This window comes from Carlito syrichta, unplaced genomic scaffold (assembly GCF_000164805.1).
Source record: "Carlito syrichta isolate Samal-C Ts95f unplaced genomic scaffold, Tarsius_syrichta-2.0.1 Scaffold302299, whole genome shotgun sequence".
In the NCBI taxonomy this organism is placed as follows: domain Eukaryota; kingdom Metazoa; phylum Chordata; class Mammalia; order Primates; family Tarsiidae; genus Carlito; species Carlito syrichta.
Window position 1 is genome coordinate 571,928 of NW_007246395.1, and position 12,537 is coordinate 584,464.

The 12,537-nt window shown below is 41.0% G+C and overlaps 1 protein-coding gene across 11 annotated transcripts in view; it reads right to left on the bottom strand.

Annotated features, from left to right (window-relative positions):
* The window catches only part of PRRC2C (proline rich coiled-coil 2C), a 104,533-nt gene that overhangs the window by 91,418 nt on the left and 578 nt on the right, over positions 1-12,537 (bottom strand). The window lies entirely within an intron of this gene.

Sequence of the window (12,537 nt, forward strand, 5' to 3'; positions counted from 1 at the left end):
AAATAAATACAGGCCGGGCTCGGTGGCTCAGCCTGTAATCCCAGTACTTTGGGAGGCTGAGGCGTGTGGACTGCCTGAGCCCACAGGTTCGAGAACCACCCGGGTAACTTGGTGAGCCCTCATCTCTACAATAAATCAAAAATTAGCCGGGCATGGTAGCACGCGCCTGTAGTTCTGGCAACTTGGAAGGCTGAGGCGGAAGGATCGCTGGAGCCCAGCAGGTCAATCGAGGCTGCGGTGGCCAGGAGCATGCCACTGCACTCCAGGCTGGGCGACAAAGTGAGACTCCAACTCAAAATACATACATACATACATACAAGTTACCATATTGGCAAATCACCTCAATACAATCACATGCCATACATTCTGAGAAATGTCACTGTGTACACATCGTAGAATGTACTTACAAACAGAGATAGTATAACCTACTATACACCTAGGCTATTAATTTAAAAAATCATCTTTCTGGCTATGATGTAGAGAATGAGTTGAAGGAAGCCAGGAGTAAAAAGCAGACTCAAAGGAGACTGTAACAAGCCTAGGCACTGGATGATGTGGCCATGGCTGTAAAAATGGAGAACAGATACAGGAGGCTACAAAAGAGAAAAAAACAAAGATGATCTAGATCTTAGCTTGAAGAGGAAGGCATTAAGTTGGGTGGGGAAGACCAAATTTAGGGAGGATGTGGGGGAGAAAAATCAAGAGTTCTGTTTTGACCATGTTTTGGAGGTAATTATAGACAACCAGAGATTATACAGAAAGATGCTCAATATATAAAGTAAAAAAGTATTTGAAGTACAGTATGATTTTTAAAAATAAATATGCCTTAAGTATGAAAAATACAATAAGCACATTAAGTATAAAAAAGTCTAGAAAACCATACTACAAATCTTCAGTAGTAAATACTGCTGATCATAAGGGACTTGAACTATCCTCAAAACAGTAAGTGCACATTGCTCTGGTAACAGAAAACAATAAGAAAAAAAACAAACGTTTTAAAGGCAGCAATGATTTGAAATGAAAAGTAGTTCCAAGATCAAAAACTGAAAAAACTGTGTATAATTTAAGGATAAGTAAAAAGAATTCAAAAATCTATCATCACTGGTATTCCAAATATCTAAAATATGCAAGAATATTAACAAAAGTTACATGCGAACATGGAAAAAATAGTTGTGGAGCTAAGGTTCTTCTGACTTCTTACATGCATTGCGGCTTATGCAACAAATAAAAATCAGAAAAAGTAATCAACAAATACATGCACATAACTACTTGAACAATCACTGAGCATTACATCATTGTCAATAACACTCCCTTCGTCATCAATTATGGTATGGCAATGCCTCTAACTTTGAACACTTGCATGGGAACCTATCCCACACCTGTGATGCTGTTTCCCAGGGACAACATATCTACACTACCCCCTTATGTGCTCTTGCCATTGGATACTAAAACTTTAAAGAATGCAACCAGTATTCTTTTAAAGTTTATTGGAATAATTAGTATATTCTAAAATACAATTTTGTAAAACAACCCTCAAAAGGTTACATGGAAACAAGCCTTTTCAAAGTATTCCCCTGGTCAGGCTTGGTGGCTCAGCCCGCAATTCCAGCACTTTGGGAGGCCAAGGCGAGAGGACTGTCTGAGACCATGGGTTCGAGACCAGCCTGGGGAACTTGGTAAGACCTCGTCTCTACAATAAATAAATAAATAAATAGCCGGGTGTGGTAGCACGCGTCAGTAGTTTCAGCTACTTGGAAGGCTGAGGTGGAAGGCCCTCTGGAGCCCAGCAGGTTGCCGCTGGAGTGGCCGTGGGTGTGCCACTGCACTTCAGCCTGGGAAACAGAGTGAGACTCCAACTCAAAAAACAGAAACAAAAACAAAGTACTCCACTAATGTTGCAGGGGTAATATTCATTCATCAGCATTTGACACAACAAATGTGCTGAGAACTGTCAATGTTGTTTTAGATGTCAGGATAGGATGGGTTTGGTGACTCACACCTGTAATACCAGCACTTTGGGAGGTTGAGGTGTGAGGATCACTTGAGCCCAGGAGCTTGAAATGAGCCTGAGCAACACAGCAAGACCTTATCTCTTCAAAAATAAAAAAAATATGCTGGGCATGGTGGCATGTGTCTGCAGTCTCAGCTACTTGAATGGATCGCCTGAACCCAGGAGGTCAAGGCTATGGTGAAAACAGTGATCATGCCACTGCATTCCAGCCTGGGAAGCTGTGAGACTCCAACTCTAATAATAATAATGTTTTCAGTATTGAAAACCAGAATCTTATACTTTGGGTGCTGAAGGTATTTTTAGACTGTAACTAATGTCCTTTTACAGATGTGATTTCCACATACAGACATCTTTACTCCAAAGATTTTCAACCTATGATAGCTGTCCTTTCAAGAAAACCATCTTTTTGTCGTCACTGCTCAGTGTCATTCTCTCATTTTGAAAGGCTGATGTTTATCTTATAATAAACTTCTGTAAAACCGGGTTCGGTGGCTCAGCCTGTAATCCCGCGCCTTTGGGAGGCTGAGGTGAGTGTACTGCCTGAGCCCACGGGTTCAAGACCCGCCTGGGCAACTTGGCAAGACTTCATCTCTACAATAAATCAAAAATCAGCCGGCGTGGTAGCGCATGCCTGTAATTCCGGCTACTCAGAAGGCTGAGGCGGAAGGATCGCCGGAACCCAGCAGGTCGAGGCTGCGGTGGCCGGGACTGGCCACTGCACTCCAGTCTGGGGGATGGAGTGAAACTCCAACTCAAAAATAAATAAATAAATAAAAATAAAATAAATAAACTTCTGTCTTCCAAATTTCTCACAGACCTTTTGGAAACAATCTGTTTGCTTTAAAAGCACGGGCTTGGGCTGTGCATAGTAGCTCAAGCCTGTAATCCTAGCACTTTGGGAGGCCGAGATGAGAGGACTGCCTGAGCCCAAGAGTTCGAGACCAGCACAACATGGTGTGACCTCGTCTCCACAATAAATAAAAAAATTAGCTGGGCATGGTAGCGCATGCCTGTAGTTCCAGCTACTTGGGAGCCTAGGAGGTCGACGCTGGGGTAGCCGTTGAGTGTGCCACTGCACTCAAGACTGGGTGACAGAGAGGCACTCCAACTCAAAAAAAAAAAAAAAGCAGAAAAGCACTGCTTTCCTTCCCTCCTTCTTCCTTTTTCTCATTTTAATATATTTTCTTTTGTTCAAATAGAAATCTGTTAAAAGTAACAATGTATTCAATAACTAAAATTTAAAAAGGTCTCTGAAGGGTAGGTAGAATTAAAGAACAACTAGCTATATAGTCCAAGACTGGATTTTTGCAAATGCAGAATATAGTCCCAGACTGTTCATATAAAAAGGGCTCTAGCACTGACAATTACTGTGACAGTACTGCTTCACAAAAACAATTCCTTTAACAGAAATCTAGCTTACAAATTTGTAATCATAACAGTTCCAATGAATTTTATGTTTATCACTCTGTTTGGAGTGCTATGTTCAATTCCAGGCTTCATTAAGACAAAATTAACAAACTGGACTGAATACAAAGGAAAAACTGTTTAGTTTATCCATAAGTGTAAATAAGTTATCTTTAAATAAAACTCAGCATCCTCATAACAATTAGCCAAGAGACCCAAAAAGCTGTGAAATGAAGTGATTTGTAATTCTGCTGAAGCACAAAATCTGCATCCAATGTATGCTTATAGAAGGGCGCTTCTAGGAAATAAGCTTAGATAGCTCTCCAAGTCCCTAATGCTGGGACTGCAACACCAGGACTTTTTTTCCCTTTTTTTGGCTACAGTAACTCTTGTAAAGAGATACCTGTTTCTTTGTAGTGGAAAAAAAAGGAGCTCTGAAAAGGCTAAGTGAGGTAATCCCTCACTGTAATCCCAGCACTTTGGGAGGCCAAAGGGGACGATTGCTTAATCCAGGAATACAAGACTACCCTGAGCAATACAACCCTGTCCCTACAAAAAAAAATAAAAATAAAAAAAGAGCCAGGCATGGTGGTGGTGGTGTGTGCCTGTGGTCCTAGCTACTCGGGAGGCTGAGGCGTGAGGATCCCTTGAGCACAGAAGTTCAAGGCCACTGAGAGCCAAGATCACTGTATTCCAGCATGGGCAATAGAATGAGACTGTCAAACAACAATAACAACAAACAACAACAACAAAAAAACCAAACCTCTGAAAAGAGAGCCAAATCCTAGTGCAGGCAAATGGAAGTCAAGAGAAAGTGAAGAGATTTGAATGTTAAATTTGGAAAGGTGGATGATCTTAGGACATATGCTTTGTCAATGTTAAGGGTTGACTGCAGTGACCACCTGATCACCAGCCAAAGCAAAGTAAGCCTTTGTCAGAAATATTATAAAGGTAATTCTTGCTTTGGGTAAATTGGATTGGCCATGATCTCTTCTAGTTCTAGTTGTTACAATCAATTAGTAACCCTAAATACAAACAGTTTAAAGACTACATTTGGTGTGATAGTAGTAAAGCTAAGAATGCCATCCTATGTCGAATGCCTCTACTACAAAATAGCCATACAGCAAAAACACTCGAAGTGGTCATTTAAAAAACAAGAAAGTGGCTGGGCTCAGTGGCTCAGCCTGTAATCCCAGCACTTTGGGAGGCCGAGGTGAGTGGACTGCCTGAGCCTGTGGGTTCGAGACCAGTCCGGGCAACTGGGCGAGACCTCATCTCTACAATAAATCAAAAATTAGCTGGGCATGGTAGCACGCCCCTGTAGTTACAGCTACTTGGAAGGCTGAGGCAGGAGGATCGCTAGAACCCAGCAGGGCAACGTCGGGGTGGCCATTAGTGTGCCATGCAACTCCAGTCTGGGCGACAGTGAGACTCCAATTCAAACAAACAAACACAACAAGAAAGTGTAATACAAAGCTAGAGTTCTAATCAGGATGGTAGAAGGGCTCAGGTTGTTCTTAGAAACTGAAACATGCCACTTAAGTTTTTAGAGTAGAAGAATTAAAAAAAAAAAAAAAGAAGAAGAAGAAGAAAATAGCCAGGCACAGTAACATATGCCTGTAGTCCCTGTAGAGGCTGAGGTGGGAGAATCACTTGAAGCCAAGAGTTCAAGGCTGCTGTCAGCCGTCATCACGCCACTGCACTCCTGCTTGGGAAACAGAGTGAGACTCCAACTTCAAAAATAAAAATAAATAAAAAATTTTGAAAAGTTTCTGAAGTAGAAGAAAATTCTAACAATAAGAAATGTAGCTATCAAATCTTCTGTACTGAGAGGATGTGATGACTCACTCCTGTAATCCCAGCACTTTGGGAGGCAGACACAAGAGGATTGCCTGAGCCCAGGAATTTGAGACTAGCCTGGGCAGCAAGGTAAGACCTCACATCTCATATCTCATCTCTACAAAACATAAGCTACTCAGGAGGCTGAGGCAGAAGGATCACCTGAGCCCAACAGGTAGAGGCTGCAGTAGCCATGAGTTTGCCACTGCACTCCAACCTGGGTGACAGAAAGACTCCGACTCAAAAACAAACAAACAAAAAAACCTTCCATACTAAAAATTACTGTTCTTAAATAGCAAAGCTGTTGCGCCTACCATTTACGTGATGAAACTGTCCGGGAATCCGTTGACAAATTACAATATTTTTAAATGGCACAAATTATACAACTACTTCTATTAAAACTGATTTTGGGCCGGGCTCAGTGGCTTAGTCTGTAATTCCAGCACTGTGGGAGGCCAAGGCGAGAGGACTGCCAGTATGGGCAATTTGGTGAGACCTCGTCTCTACAATAAAATTTTTTTAAAAAAATTAGCCAGGTAAGGTAGCACGCGCCTGTAGTTCTGGTTACTTGGAAGTTTGGGGCAGAAGTATCTCTGGAGCCCAGCAGGTTGATTCTGAGGTGGTTGCGAGTGTGCCACTGTACTCCAGCCTGGGTGACAGAGTGAGAATCCAACTCAAAAACAGAAAACAAAACAAACAAAAAAACCCCAAACTGATTTTGTTTAAATCTCAGCTCTAATGTTTAGTAGCTAGGAAATCATAGTCCATGTAATCTCAGCAGATGTTTATTTTCTCACTAGGGTGAGCTATGATATCTACTCCAATACTATTGTAAAATTTGTATATAATGCGTATAAACTCTTAAACTGTGTATAAACCTCTTAAAATGGTGTATAGCCCCTAAGAGCATATTAAATGATAACAATTTTCAAAAATAAACACATGGGGAGGACCCCCCAAAGACCAGAATTACCCAAAGGGGTGGGCTGGCCCCTTGCAGTAAAAGCTTCCCCTGCTAGCTAAGTGTTCTAGGAACCCATCAACATCAGGGTACCAGCTAGCATTGTTGTGAGAGGCTGTGTTCGGCTTCAATGAATTTTTTTGGGAAACTCAATGAGTTTCCATCTCATGATGAGTGATTTATGAGTGCACCTACCCACAATGCCATAAGTGTTCAGCAGTTTTTGACCAAAAACTGCATGACCCCTGTGCCTCACCCTCCCTATACACCCAATTTCATCCCCAATTTTTTTTTTTCTCTGGATGAGAAAAGTTCTCAAAGGGTAATGTTTTGCTGATGTGGAAGAGGTGTCAAAACTGACAAGTTCAAAAACTGTTTTGAGCAGTGGAAAAAAAATGTCTGGATAGAGCTATTGCATCAAACGGAGAGTACTTTTGAAGCTGACTAAAGTTTAAACGTACGAAATTCCAGGGTTTTTTTGGTCCCTCTTGTATTACAAATAAAAAACCAAAGCAGTTTCTTGGTCAACTTTTTTTTTTTTTTTTTGCAAGGCAAGTATGTTGGATGCTTATGGGAGGAAAAAAAGAAGTATTCTCTTCTAGATTCTCATCCAGCATCATGAATTATTATAAATCTTTCTACGTATAACTAAATGGTTGCCTTTAAAAGTTGGAATTTTAAGTTTAAGCTTATTAAAGTGTAGATGAATGATCAAATCCCTCCAAGTCATTGGCTCTATTCTGCTACCATTGAAATGTCCATGTTGAGATATATAAGTTGAGCGATGTCTGTCCTTCTACATTCTGTATCCTAATTGTGGTGAGGGCTACACAAATCTATACATATTTAAACTCCTAAGAAGTGGTCACCCGCCCCCCCAAAAATCCAATTTTTAAATGTAAATTTAAAATTCACCTCTATCAAAAGTCTCATTTCAAAGTCCTCTTCCTGTTTTCAAAACAAAATTCCTGGCCAGGAGAGGTGGCTCAAGCCTGTAATCCCAGCACTTTGGGAGGCTGAGGCGAGAGGATTCCCTGAGCTAACAGGTTCAAGATCAGCCTGGGCAATATGGTGAGACCTCGTCTCTATAATAAAAAAATAAAAATTAGCTGGGTGTGGTAGCGCGCGCCTGTAGTTCTGGCTACATGGAAGGCCGAGGAGGAAGGATCGCCAGAGTCTAGAAGATCAGTGAAGGGGTGGCCATGAGCATGCCAATGAACTCCAGCCTGGGTGAAAGAGTGAGACTTCTAACTCAAAAAAAAAAAAAATCCTCTATCTGTTCCATTTCCCTAGACCTCAGAAGTAATTCTATGCCACCCATATTGCTTCTTCAACTAAGAATCTATAAAATTTAAATCTAACATTAAGAATATTGCTTAAAATATAGATTAAGCTACAATCCATATTGCCAAAAGTCTAAATTTTAATTTAAACCGAAAAATTATAAAGTTTTTTGAAGAATAAATTGTGTTAACTATAGCCTAGTTATAACTGTAGCTTAGTTGGATATAGTATAAAGCTATACTTAACTATAGCTTTATATATTCTCTCTCCTCTTTGAAATTTGATAAACTATGTATGGCATTCTAATATATTCTGTTTCTCAGTTACTAGCAATATGTGATAAACTTCAATACTCATTTTTAAAGTACACTGGATAGATTGGAATTCTGTACTTGCTCAACCACCCAATCCACCTTAGTTAAAAAGTTCTAAAGTCTTTTGTTCCTTATTAACCATTTCTCCAATTCCCTCCCAATTTTCGGCTGTTGTTGTACATATCCCTAATATCTCCTTAAAGAGCTTTTCAAAGCATTCACTGACCTCCATAGGGCCTTTGTTTAACTAGAAAAATACACCCTTTCTGGGAAGATACATGTACTGCAGTGGAGGAGAGGACAAGTGGAGGAACAGCTTCCTCTGGGAGGCCTAAGTTCGGGCACAGAACTCTGCAAACGGAGGACAGGTGGAACTTTAGATGCTGGACTGTCACCTCCTCAGTCCAGCATCTTTGTGCAGTATACAAACTGAGGGAAGAAAAATCAACTATTACTTTTCTGGATACCTACTGTCCAACCATATCTACGCATCCATCTCATTTTACTCACGAAAGATTTGGAAGGTATCTTCCAGCCTTATAAGGAGCCTATCCTCCCTTTACTGTTAATTTCCCCCTTTTCATGGTTCTCTTTTCTGCTTTAAATATGGTCAAGATTCATGTCTTGATAGCATGTGATATCAGAGAATATTAAATTCAGAAGGAATACTGAGAACACATATGAAGTAATATTCACAATGGTCCTCTGAGACAGCGGAAACAAGTATTATCCTTGTTTCACAATTGAATATATCTAAAACTTGAAGCCAAGTGACTTGCCCCAAAGTTAACAGCTGGCACAAAAATGAAAAAAAGAGAACTAAATCTAAGTTTTAAAATTTCTAGTCTAGAGTTCATTTTGAGTATTCAACATACCTAAAAATCAAGGTCTCCCCACCCTCTCTTTAACCTTCCACCCTCATTAACTTGACCTAAATTCTTTTAGGGTCACCAAGGATCGCTCAGCCTAATCTAAAAACTACTTCTCACATATTTTTGTGACCTCTACTACACTGAACATTAATAATCCTATTTTCAGAATATACTCCTATGCCCTGATTCTGTAGCAACTTCCCTCTTCCCTTATATTTTCTTGTTCTTCCCTTGCCATAGATTGTCCCAGACATTCTATTACATTTACCTATCTAAATAAACATACTCCTTTGCAGTTCCTCAGGAAAATGGCTGTCCCAAGTATATAGTTAAGACTCTAATCTATGTCGCTATTCCTGTCATGCTGCCATTTGCTGTCTGATGAAGAATCTACCCCATTCTGGGTTTTCATCACTCCTGGATTTGATTCACTGCAACTGTTGCCTGATTCTACCCAGCATTCATTTCTTATAACAGTCATGTCCTAAAGGGTAGAGTAAAAAATTCGTGGTATATTAGATGACTTTAAGTGGTCCACAAAAGAATATTAAAATTGCTTATTTTAAAAACATGTTAGAGGCCAGGCGCAGTGGCTCAAGCTTGTAATACCAGCTCTTTGGGAGGCTGAGGTGAGAAGATTGCCTGAGCCCATGGGTTCAAGAACAGCCTGGGCAACTTGGCAAGACCTCATCTCTACAATAAAATCAAAAAATTAGCCAGGTGTGGTAGTTGCATGCCTGTAGTTCCGGCTACTTGGAAGGCTGAGGCAGAAGGATCGACTGAGCCCAGCAGGTTGTCGCTGGGGTGGCAGTGAGCGTGCCACTGCACTCTGGTTTGGGCAACGGAGTGAAACTCTGACTCAAAACAAAACAAAAGAACACAGACAAGTAAATAAAAAAATTACTAGATAGTATGTACTATCTATTACCATGTAGTATTCCACATACATATTATCCAGTGCTTAAAAAAAGCTGTTTCTATCTCATCCTCTAATTTGAGCACCAAGCAGCACCATACAAGGGTTAGTATACCCCACTGACAGTAATTATCTTCATTGCAATCTTGTGTTCAGACTCTCAGGTAGATGCCAATCATGTCTATCAACCAGATAAAAGTTTCCTGTTGAAACTAAGTAAGAGCCCTTGTTTGATTGGATTTGCTGGCAAATATATGCAGATGAAAGCCTCAAATCATGACTGGCATTCTTTGGGAGGAATGCCAAAAGAAAAAAAAAAAAGAATTGCTCGAGCTCAGGCAACATAGCAAGACCTCATCTCTTAAAAATAAAAAAAAAAAAAGCTGGGTGTGGTAGTGTGCAACTGTACTACTACTTGGGAGGCTGAGATAGAAGGATCGCTTAAGCCCAGAAGTTTGAGGCTGTGGTGAGCTGTGATCATGCCACTGCACTCCAGCCTGGGTGACAGAGAAAGATCCCAAACTCAAAAAAAAAAATATATAGATAGATTTTGTTTAGCTATTCTAGGGGAAAAACATACAACAGAAAATTTACTAATGGTGGCCTCTCTATAAAATACATCTACCTACAAAGATGTTCTGGCTGATGAAGCAATGGCATTATTATAATTATTATTTTGAGTTGGGTCTCACTATTGCCCAGACTGGAATACAGCATAATCATGGTAAACATCCTCAAACTCCTGGACGCACACAGTCCTCCTGACTTGGCCTCCTGAAGTGCTAGAATTACAGGAGTGAGCCACAGCATCCAGAAGTCACATAATTTTATATTCCTCAATAACACCATTGCTTGCTGGGCATGGTAGCTCATGCCTGTAAATCCCAGCACTTCGAGAAGCCAAGGCAGGAGGATTGCTTGAGCCCAGGAGTTTGAGGACACAGCGAGTCATGATCGTGCCACTGTACTCCAACCTGGAAGAGAGTGAGACCCTGATCCAAATAAAATAAAATAAATAATATGACTCAGAAAACCAACATATTAACTTTCTGACTTCTAAGAAACAATTAACATAGACTGAGAAAGACTTTCATTGTGCTGCCTCATTCATAAGGTGACAAGTCAAGCTCTACTGAAATGAAAGTCTGTGAGTCACAACTCAGACACAACTTTTGGATCTCCTTCACCGTAAAGATATAGTTTTGTACCAATTTATATAACCTTTTATCAATAATCCTCATCTCTCACAAATGACATAAATCACACCCACAACACAAGTTACCTAACTGACAAATTAGCAATGCTGGGAAGCACTTGGAGAGGGGGACACAATCTTCAAAGACATTTTGCTGGTAAGGACGGTGGGGGCAGGAGGAGACAGGAAGCTGGATAAGCCAGAACTTCTGTATTTTCAGTTATGAGCCAGATACACATTCTGGGGATATTTATTGTACAGCAGGAAGAAGAAATCTCTAAGAAGCAAAATTCAGTATGTAGAGAGCATGCAAGAGCGAACAATTTAAGTACTCAAATATATACACCATTCTGAGATATACAGATTATTTATCGCTTGAGAGTATTTTCTTCTACCAGTACTCCATTCTCCCTCCATTATTAGCTTACCTTTTACCACGTATAGAACACAGTAATAAACCCTTTATATATGTTACCTGTTACCTTTTAAAATTCTATAACAAGCCTTTGATAGAGGGCCTATTATCATCACCATCCTCATTTTACAGATAAGGGAACATCCTCATTTGTAAAATATAAAAGTTATATGGGTGACAGTGTAGGGTTAGTTTTAAGTTACCTCTAAGCACTCACCTGGCCTCTAAATAGAAAAGGACACCAAAAAATTAGCTTCCACTCCACCACCAAAGTAGACAGAATCCATTTTTACACCTTGCAACACTTTATTTAACCTTCACATGCAACAACGTTCATATACCGAAATCCAACTAAAGAAAACTACTGGTTAATAATGCTGTATCTCAGTTGCTATAGTTTATAAATTACAAGGTAGTTTGAGGGCTTAGAGCATCCCCTTTGGGTCTGGACCGTGGAACACAGCACCAATAACTGCTGTGTGACCTCGGTCAATCCGCTTTAACCTCACATTTCGTTTTCTCATCTGTAAAAGGGGAATGATGATAGTGATAGCACCTCTTTCAATGGCTGACTGTAGGAGTGACAAAAAGGTAATGTATGAAAAAGGTTTATTACTGTGCTCAGTACATAATGGTCGAGGGGGAACAGACACACACAAGCTAAGCAGACCTCCCCCACCCCCAAAAAAACCCGCTTCAAAAGCCATTGCAGAAAGAAAAGAGAATGAACTGCTTTAACTATATGCTAAGGACAAAACCCATATTCAGTCTATTCCTAATTTTGTACGAGATAAATGCGTTGGGGATGAGCTAGAAAAGACTGCAGTGCATCTGTGAGACACATCTAAAAATGGCTCCAGTCAAAGCAGCAGCTTAATTACCAATGAGCGGTTAAATCAACTTTTAAAAAATGCTGGAGTCAGGCTTGGTAGGCGCTTGACATCACTCTATCATTTTTGCATGCAGGAGGAAGCGATTAAGCACTTAAACATCACGAACGCTCCGATTCTTCTGGTGCATTCCGGATGAACGTCTTACGACAGAGCCGCCCCCTGTGCAATTAATTCTAAGACCCTAGCGGGTGTGAGTCCATGAGCCTGGGCTGAAGCCCGGCCAGGGCGGAAATCCGGGTGGCTTTGGAGGCCAGCAAACGTCAGGCACGGCGGACCCCCGAAACCTCAGAGAAGTCGACACGTAGCACATGGTGACCAGAGGCACCCCCGCCAAGCGAGGGAGGCTCCGCCACCGTCCCCGAGGGCCCCACGCCCTCCTTGGACCCCGCGGCGGGGCCGTCCCCCGGCCCAACAATGCTAGCGCCACCAAGGC